Source organism: Hylaeus anthracinus, unplaced genomic scaffold (genome assembly GCF_026225885.1).
Source record: "Hylaeus anthracinus isolate JK02 unplaced genomic scaffold, UHH_iyHylAnth1.0_haploid 11755, whole genome shotgun sequence".
NCBI classification, from domain to species: domain Eukaryota; kingdom Metazoa; phylum Arthropoda; class Insecta; order Hymenoptera; family Colletidae; genus Hylaeus; species Hylaeus anthracinus.
The window spans coordinates 1-11,218 of record NW_026534128.1 but is presented as its reverse complement, the minus strand read 5'-3'; positions in this window follow the sequence as shown (position 1 = coordinate 11,218).

Here is an 11,218-nt window from a genome sequence, read left to right as displayed (position 1 = left end):
TTATATTATATTATATTATATTATATTATATTATATTATATTATATTCTGTCTCATTATAATCTTTCCACGCGATTATCTCGCAAAATATTCATAATTCGAAAAAAATGTTTAAATGAAACATACTCAATCTGAAGGGGGGCATTCAACGGTGTACACTGTTTTTTTTCTAGGTGGAGGCGCCTTCGAGATTTGAAGGTCACCTTCGTTTTTTTAAACGAAAACGTAGTTTTTTCACGCTAGACACATAGCTTATCTCAAGACGAATTCATTGACCTATATCATGTTCACCTTGAAATGTCATTCAAAATCATTTCCATGGCTTAAAGTTTTCTTCTTCTGGTTGCCAGTAGAATGTCTTCTAAAAGGATTTGCAACTCATCACGAAGAAAATTATTGAATTTGTAATTGTAATTGTAGATATTAACGTGGTCACTTATAACCATGTAGTTGATGTGACCTTAAACAAAGTACTTAAAAAAAAAGAATATAGCCGAATTGACTATCAGACTGATACGAGGCTAAAATTTTGTCAAGCTATTATACATAATATTGGACGTGTTTACTGATTGAGTTCTTGTTGTTGTTAAACGTTCTGTGTTCTTGTTAACTTCCCGATTTATAGGGAAGTTATTGTATTTGCCCCTAAAATGAAAAATCGAGTTTTTTGCAGATCTCCATATTTCCAGGTCGTTGAAGTAATTTTACCCTATTTTTAACAAATTGTTCTCGCGCGCGCGCGCGCGCGCGCGTGCGTGTGTGCGTGTGCGTGTGCGTGTGTGTGTGTGTGCATGCGTATGTATGTACGTATGTAAACAAATTTTTCGTTAACGTTTTCTAAAATACTAATAGCGAGATCAAAATGATCGATGATGCAATCGATGTGTATCAATCTAACTTACAATTAGATTTTGTTCTAATTCGGTCCAGTAGTTTTTTAGTTTTTTTAAGAAAACTTAACTCAATAACGCAATCTAGATGGAAGAATATAAATTGATGAGTGAATAACTAAACGGAAATAAATAATATATGTACATATATTATTATTATTATTATTATATTTGTGCATATATAATACATGTATATATATACAGGGTGTTTCATTTCAATCCACCTCTACGGATAACTTAAGAAATTTGCGTCGGATCAAAAAACATCTCGAATAAAAGTTTGATGGTTCGAAGGAGGACATCTGATGCTGTTAAAAAAATTTACCCCTACCCCCTGGTTTTTTTTATAAATCGTGTTGTTAATTTAAAATGTCTATCGCCTCGATGTGCCACCGGTCCCCGGCGCAACAACATGTTCACGAATCCTATCCAGATTTCCTTTCTTTAACGCGTCGCCTTGGAATTAATTGTTTTAGTTCTCTAGCGAAAAGCCCTGCCACCCACATACGAATGACGTGGAGGTCAACGTGTTAATAAGTAGTTTCCTCCTAGCCGTTCTAAGGATATATTTCTTAACACGGTGAGTGTGGATTGGAACTTGTTGGAAACATTCTTGATGAAAACGGCAGCAACGTGTATAAATTAACATACAGTGGGTGTAGAAAGTATTCGTACATCGATCAATTTCCAAAGAAACTATGTAAAATTGTAATTTATTAACTTATTTTTTATAAACAATGACATTCTACATATTTCTCGGAAATTTCTAGAATAGATAGAGTACAAAAAATAGCTATTTATGTAAATTGCGAAATTAACAAGAAAAAAAGAATTAATCGGTAGAAATTTATTGGGTTGTCCGAATCGAAGTCCATGCCGATTTTTGGTAGGTGGTACAGGCCTGAATATATCGAAATGATTGAAAACAAATAACATATATATACATCCCTTAAAAGGTGGAAAGGTTATGGAACAAAATGGCACCTATGTAATTCAATAAATATATATTAAAATTTAAACATGTTTTTGAATGTTTCTTAGAAATTGGCACGAACTTTCTGGACAACCTAATACATTAATTTATAAGTATATAATACTTCCTTTATGGGATTTCCTTTTGATTTCATAATTATTGCAACTCTTCTAACCATTAAATTAACGCATGTAAAATGTACATATTTATTAAATTATAATAACGTATGTAAAATATCATTGATTATAAAACACAAAAAGTTAAGAAACTACAATTTCACAGGAAAGTTTTTTTTGTAAATTGATTAGTGTACGAATACATTCTGCACCCACTGTAGTTTAATGGAAATTGTATCTTAAATTAAATTAAATTAAGTATAATAGAACGCTTTTAAGCGTTTGGACAGTATAACCAACCTTAGGAGTTACCTAACCGAAGGCTAGAATCGATACCCATAACATTATAAAATGATTCTTATTCTTGAAGATTAAAAGTCGATTTCTTTATTTCTTTCTTTTTCTTTATTTAAACGTTGTGTAGTCCTCCTAACCGACTGTTTACTAAAAGTCAATTTACATGTCTACAGTTTCAAAAGAGACAAAAATTATAATAATTACCTAAGTAATCGCTTCACGAGTAAGAATCCCTCTCAACGAAACATCAGCTCTAATTATGCGTGTAGGAAACGTGGGTTGGAAAGCGTTGTTAGATAAATGTCTGCGAGGTTGAAGGAGTCTGCGATTATTGCGTCTTACATATCCGGTACAAGGTGGCCTTATTTTTCGACAATTTGTCTGGACTCGACCGGTACACGAGTATGAAGGCCACGAGGCCATGCAACAATTTAAGTGGAAACTGGTAGTACGAAATGAATAATTTGAGATTCCATATCTGACGAACTAATCTTCACGCGGACAATTTTTCAAGGTGTCCGTTGAAAACGTCGAGTATCGTGTTACAACGAGCACCAGAGAACTAACTTTCATCGTTACATCAGTAATGAATTAAAGATACCTATTTTTTTTTTAAATTCTTAATAAATCGACGCAAAGGTACATTTAAAGAGCAAAGAAATTATTTTCTTCCACGATATAAAAATATGGATTCTCTATCCATGAAACTAAAGTATACTATAAATAGTTCTCTTCATTTGCAAACTTTTTGGTACATGATTCTAGAAATTAGGACCAGCTATGTTTAAATAATTCCTAAGTAAGAAGGACTGGTATTTTATTTTGATAATATGATTTTTATTTATGCAACGATGCAAGTATAATTTCGCATGCTTTTGCACTCGTCTCATCAAATTAAGATACAGTGGGTGTAGAATGTATTCGTACATCGATTAATTTCTCAAAAAACTTTTGTGTGAAATTGTAGTTTATTAACTTCTTTTTTTATAATCAATGATATTTTACATATTCTCGGAAGTCTCTAAGATAGATATAGCCCAAACAACATTTACTAGTTAGTATAATTTGTGAAATTAATGCGAAAAGTGCAAAAAGTGGGTAAAAGTATAGAAGCAATAAGTATTTGTACGATTCTTATGACGAACCATTTACAGTAGAGTTTGTAACGTAAACATATTAGTTTATTGCTCCGTACGAATTAGAAAACATCAAATTTCCAGTAAAGTACTTTTAAAAAAAGGTTCTAATAGAGGAATGGAAAATGATCCCACTTCGAACAACTAATAATTTAGTTAATTTAATGCTTAGAAATGTTACAATAATTATAAAATCAAAAGGAAATCCCGCGAAGGAAGTATTATATATTTATAAATTAATGTAAATTTCTTTTTTTTTTTTAATCAAGTGTTAAAAATTAAACAGTAGTACGAATACTTATTGCTTCAACATTTCTATCGATTAATCGTTTTTTTCTTGTTAATTTCGCAACTTACACGAATAGCAGTTTTCTTTTTGTAAACTATCTATTCTAGAGATTTCCGAGAATATGTAGAATGTCGTTACAATTTTATATAGTCATTTTGGAAATTGATCGGTGAACGAATATTTTCTACACCCACTGTACCTTAAGTTTTTGATTGGAAAATCGCCTGAAAAGTCCCTTTATTTGGAGCGAAATGAAGAGAAATGAATATACTAAGTAACACGAGTATTATTAGTCCAGGTTGTAAAAAGAACGATTTTAAATAGACACGTTGCACACGTGGGAACGTGGCTTAATGCTAATGGCGCTGGAGCGTTTCGCAGATGCGCGTATCCCGGGACGCGAGGAAAATTAGAATCCGAGATGTGGATCAGCAGATCCCGAGGTAAGCGTGTTATCTGATACCGTGGAAAGATCGCGACGTCTCCCGCAGGAGTGCCATAAAGGTGACTTTTTATTGCAACTCCTACTCAGAGAAGTAAATGATCGAATATTCTCGCAGAACGTTGCACCACGATTTGGTTTCACGTAACCGAGAAAAATATGATGGTCCTACAAAATTTTGATATTACTAGACTGCGGATCTTTATGCAAAATAAAATCTTCGCGATCGTGCCTACAAAAATTGAACCTAAATAGGAATTTATTTTATTTTCCAAATATTATAACATGAACTTTATTATCAATCTTTTTTTATACTCTTGTATTAGGTTGTCCCAAAAGTTTCTTTCGTGAGTTGCAGCCAATTAATTTCTGTGGCAGTGTTCATATAAATAGACAATCTAATTTCTCAGAAGTTGATGTTACATAGTAATAAAGTAAAATGGATTCTACACAATTCAGTAATGTAACATAAAACATAAAATATTGTGTAGTGTATTACTTATTAATAAAACGAAAGAAACTTTTGAGGCAACCTAATATATTGTTTGCATTTTGTAGTTTCTTGGACATTCGAATTTCCTATAAATGCATAAAGATCTGGAGTCTAGATATTACATATCGATTGAAAAATCGCTGATCGACTGAATTTTCAAATGAGCTGGTCGTCCTGATTCTACTAGATTCATCAGAAATTGTTGTGATAAGGGATTTTAGAAAATAATAATTATAAACAAGTGGGAATGAAAAAAGTACGAGAGGAAAAGAACAAATTTACTTGTGAGAAGAAAATTTATAATAAAACTAGCGTGTGTTTTGTTGTTTTATATGTCATTAATAACGTTTTTAACAAAAATGAGAAGCGAAGCAATTTCATGAAAACAATCTCCTTTCCCAATAGTTTCTATTTAATATATTGTGTTTGTTTTATTAAAGCAAATATCATGGTACCACTTGAATTATCAACTTCCCCATTTATAGGGAAGTTATTGTATTTGCCCCTAAATTGAAAAATCGATTTTTTAGCAGATCTCCGTGTTTCAAAGTCATTGGAGTAATTTTAGCCTATTTTTAACAAATTGTTAAAAAACTAATAGCGAGATCAAAATGATCGATGATGCAATCAATGTGTATCAATCTAACTTAGAGCCTATTAGATTTTGTTCTAATTCGGTCCAGTAATTTTTTAGTTTTTTAAAGAAAACTTAACTCAATAACGCAATCTAGTTTATCTTCTATTTCACGTTCTATTACCTGAATGAGAATGTTACCTATCTCTGTCGAAAAGTTTGATGACCGCCATCTTAAAAAGAAATCGTCGAAATAGAATCGAAAGAAGAGCCGCCACGGCTGGATGAAATAATAAAGTTGTGTTTTATAGAATTCTCGAGAGCTCTTATGGTCGAGGGGAGCATGTGGTGAATGTATAAAGCGGTGAACGTGGAGATGCGAGCGTGATAATCGAAAATGCAAAGCATAACGGGGCGCGCCTCATTGCGCGCGAAATCCCGTCGTGATAAAGATTTTAGATACGGGAAAGACTCGGTCGAGATGGAAACCAAATTTTTCCCGTTACTAAAAGCGAAGGCGTGAAGCCAGCGATCGAAAGGAATAACGAACATAACGGAAATTCGAGAAGTGTGATGATTTTGCTAATTGAACAATAATCACAAAAATAGGAAGATTATAACAGATTTATTCTAAGAACTCTTGCAGGAAATAGTACATTAAATTAGACAGGAGACTGAATTTTTATAGGAGATTGAAATCATAGAGAAAAAAGACAAAATTATGTTTTCTTTTTCAAGACTATTTCATTCGATCTTGTTCACTATATGAGGCTCGAGTACATCAAGTAACCAAGAGATTAGAATTTTTCAGAAAACTAGTTCGAATATTTCATATCGTTAAACTTTTGACAGAATCGCGTATTGAAATGTCTAATTGACACAGCAAAATATTAAACTAAGGCAAAAGGAGATACTATAATATTGTTATCGAGCGCTAAATATCCATTTAGTGTTCTTTTTGTGCTAATAGTTTAATTTTAACACTGATAACTAGACTGCGGATCTTTATGCATTTGTAGGAAATTTGAATGTGCAAAAACACACAAAATGCAAACAATGTGCAAGAATATAAAAAAGATTGAAAGTAAAGTTCATATTATAAAACTTGCAGAGTAAAATAAATTCACATTTAGGTTCGATTTTTGTAGGCACGTTCGCCAAGATTTTATTATCCATAAAAATCCGCAGTCTACTAATAACAAATGAAAAATAAAACTTCTTGGTTCGTTGCCTTGGTGTTTCCCTTTAAGTTAGCAACAATATTAACACGTTGACTGCCAGACTAATAACCGTAAAAATTTTAGCTAAAATTTTGGCTAAAATTCTGTTTCTATACAATTAGAAACGACATAACCTGATATCTGCGGTAGTATTTATTTTTGTAACTTCTTTAGAATTTACCAATCCTATCCAAATTAATTTTCTTCAACACCTCAGAATTCATGTATTTATTCCTCAGTGAAAATCCTTGTTACTCAACGTGTTAAACAAAATATACCTGTACCTATCTCTCTAACATTTCAAATTGATCAAACACTGAATACTGAACTACTCGATAATATTTATGGTTGCTTGGCGAGTCTCGAGTAACCTGGATTCTTCTTTGACACCTTTAATAACACGATCAACGCAACCTAGCCGGTATCAGGAGCAGGCTGTTAGACGCGCGCGACCGAAAGGTGAAAACTACACGGGGGGAACGCCGAGGGAGGCCAATTAAACAATTAATTAATGGAATTAAGGAGGCTGAAGTTATTCACGGTCGTTAGAAGTGGCCGGTATCCACCAGCGACCCCGTAATAACAGATAAAGGTACAGCTCGTATCGAGTTCCAATTACCGAGTAGCAGCTTTAATACTTCTCTTACGCCGTAATAGAGCAGTGATACAGGCCGTATAGGTATAAATACGAGCGTCGGCCGGTGATATTGCCGGGACAAGCGGTTTCGTCGGTATATTTATTCCCAGGTCAAGGGAACTCCATTTCTTAAACTCGAAGGTCAAGAAGTCAATGAGATCCGGTTGTTCAGGTATGTAACCGCGCAAGTGCCCGAGTCTCACGGGCGTTTCGTTCGATTTTATTCCCTGTAATTTTCCATGGAATCCTCACGGCGCTTGCCACGTCGACAAACGGATCGACGATTATGCGACCGTACGCTTTTATCGCCGTATCGCATCGTTCGTCACGCTGACGTGAATTCCTACTTCTTGTTACGCACGTGGCCAAATTAATAGCAACAAAACTACACGTTTCTTTCGATTAAATTATCGTGTCATAAACGTACATTGTACAAGTTTGATCTGTGACGAGAAAGAAAATTTTCTCGATTAGGTTTCGAACCATTAGCGTTCGGAGCTTTCAAAATGGAGCCTCCCAGAATTCAAATCATTGATCATTGAAGCGAACGAGAATTTTGATATACGTGTTATGGATTGTTTTCTTTTACGTAATATCATCATTTAGGTAATCAAACTTCGAATAAAAAATGAAAGATAAACAACATTCCGAGTGGTACTGTACCATATATTCAACTTTACATTTCAGACAAACGCAATGTACCCGATACAAATTTTATTTCTCCCATTATTGTTCACTATTGCCTCAATATTATTATAATATATATATAATAATAATATATATAATATTATAATAAATATTATAATATTATATATATAATATATAATCTATAATAAAAAATATATAATAAATAAGTAAATATATAATATATATATATATATAATATATATAATCATATATATTATCAAATATATATGTATATTTAAATATACGTAATATGTATGTAAATACACAATAAAAATATATAAAGGAATCCCTAATAGATTTCGTGATCAAGTTTGGCCACTACTTCTGGGAATTAAAAATTTGAAAAGGGAACAAGCTGGTAAATACGAGGAAATGTTACAACTTGCTCGTCAATGGTCTATAGAGAGGTTAAAAATAATGGGAGAAGATGACGAAACAATGGGACGATTCCTCGACTAAAGAAAAGTTGCGACGTAAAATGTATAAAGGAAGTGTAAAAATACAATATGTATAGGTATACATATACATCATTGATGAAACATTAGTCTTTCCATCAACATAGACAGATAAAAACTTTGTTAGTGCCTCAAAATGACAGGAATTGAAAAGTCTTTTTCAATCACTAACCAACCACACCTCTTAAACCAACAGAGTAAGTATGATTGAACCACCCTGAGGATCTTTAATGAAAAAGCCAAGTCCTCCTGGAAACCACTCGAATGTCACACGAATCTATTCCAAGAAGTCCAGGAGCTCGACCAAAGACAAACGGGTGGCGTCAAGCCTCGTCTCAATAAAACGATACAGTATTTCGCGTTATTTCGTCTGCTGGTCGCGCGGATTTGTGTCGAAAACACCGCCGACGCCGAGGAGCGTTAATTACCGGTCGAAAATGTTCGTTTTTCGGTCCAACGTCGCGTGATAATTATTTTCGAGCTCCTATTTTCGGCTCTTAGTCGCGCTTAGCTTTCGCGGCAGCGCGCGGTTTTCGACTTTGGATCACGGCCGTAGACGCCTACCACGAAGCTACGTGCACCGTTTCCAGAGAGAGAGAGAGAAAAAGACAATGTCCGGCGTTAGGAACCGGAATGGCAACGCGTTACATGGAAATTCTAGAGAATACTAACGCGACGAGGAAGTGACTTGAATGCTGGACACGTAGACGGCGTTGCGTCCACCGGATCTCCATTCGCCGCGAATGACTCGTGTATAATTCAAAATCAACCCTTGGCTGTTGGGGTGAAATACCTGTTACTCGGATTAGGCCTTGAATGAACGCTATAGGTGAGGAGGAAGTGATTATTCGACGATACGAGGAGAAACGAAAATTGCTGGGACGCTGACAAGAGGAAGCGAATATTGGCGTGAATTGGGCATGAATTTTGTTTTATTTATTTTTATCAAAGTAATAATGTTTTTCGTGGACCTGAAGTCGTCCGATATCGGAGATACTTAACTGAATTAAATATTTCAGCTGTTATATTTGAAAATGGAATAAATAAACAGTAAGTTTAGATACCTTCTCTTCATATTTAGAATCATATATTCATGCAGTACGAATTTTTTCATAAAATAAACAAGAGAATTTTGGGCTATAAAATGTTATCACGAAAATATTTTTTTTTAAGTGGAATAAGTCCATTCCTAATAATTATAATTAAAACAACTTTCTCATCGCAATTATTATTACTGTAAAAGAGGAATAAGTTTAAAATTAAATTTTTTTTATTCTTAGTTATCTTAACGAAGTAATTTACATTTTACACTTGTATTTACATCATCTTTTTAATATAAGTGAAAGTAATTCTTAATAAAATTGGTTATTCGTGTATTTACATGTCTTCATTTTAATTATTATTTTTTACATTAAAAAATCTATTTCAGTGAGGCTAATGTCTATAAAAATTTGGACATAAATTTCTTCTTGTTTTTACTTTTCATAACATGTTATTTTTGAAAGTGATATAAGTCTAACAATATAAAAATGGTTCACTGTTACAGTATTATTTTAATTCAATTAAACATGATGTTCGAACAAAAGACGTTTAATGAAGAAACATCACCATGAACTAGAATTAAGAAAAATTCTTAATATACAAACAACTTTCTACGCGTCACTGGTCGAATAAAAATTAAGATTTAAATTCTAGAAGATTACTCATAACTAGACAGCGGATTTTTATGTATTTATAGACAATTTGGATGTTTAAAAAATTACAAAATGCACACAATATGCAAGAATATAATAAACATTGAAAGTAAAGTTTATATTATAATATTTGCAGAGTAAAATAAATTTCTATTTGTGTTCAATTTTTGTAGGTACATCTACAAAGATTTTATGTTGCATAAAGATTCGCAGTCTACTCATAACACATATTAAACAAGCAAAGCAAACTCTTACACGAATAACTGCTTAATCGAACGAACATCAATATATAAACGTCACTATTTTCAAACATAATATTTATAAAAATTCTTTCCATACGTTACAAATTTTTCTTCCTTCTCGAATATCGCATAAATTTCCTCGTATACTTTGCCGTCACGCGTTAACTTTCCAGTCGACCCGATCTACTTGTAAATTTAAAAGCTTAAAGGAAGCAAGACGCCTACCACAAATGGGACACTGTGATACACAGTTCGGGTTACAGCGCGTTTATCACTGGCTAATACTTGGCCGATCTTCCGTTGCGAATATAAACGTATAACAACATCCTGCATTCTCGGTCGAGTTTGCCATTTCATGCCATATTAGAAGGACCCGCGTCACTGGTGTGACAGACTGTAGATTCAGATCCCTGAATCATTTATTCCATATTTTACGTCGCAACGTCTACATATAGAACGGGCGAGGTTGATAGCAGCTTTGCCTTCCTCTGCATCCGTGATTTATGTTAATTACACCAAGACAGGTAGACGACGAACGCTATACGCGCGTGTTTTTCCCTCCATGTCCCATTTTCCGCGAGTTCGCAAGTGCCACTTTAATCGTCAATGGCAGGACGACACGCGGCCGTGGAGTTGTTTTTATTCCTGCGTTCCCGTGAAATGACGGATTTCTTCGTTCGCAGCTAATCGAGAACGTACAGTAAAACAAATAAAACGGACGGCGATCGGTCGATAGATTCACGGTCCGATTGACGGTGTTCCAAAGCGTACAACGAAACTGCATTTGGAGTATCCGTGTCGGGCTCGTATCCGAGCGACTCGATTTGCGATTATACGTTGAAAACGGTACCTGGCGCTGATTCTGCCGACTTTTACGTCCTGGTACCGCTCCGCCTCGTATTTTTTCAGGGAGCCAGAATCGAATCAATCGCTTCACTTCGAGGGACTGTAATTGCATCGATATTGCAATTGTTTCGTGTACACAGATTCCTAAAAATACTACATTCATCGACAGCTGTATCAGCTAGTGTCCTATATCAGTAATTCAATATTATTATTATTATTAGGTTGTCC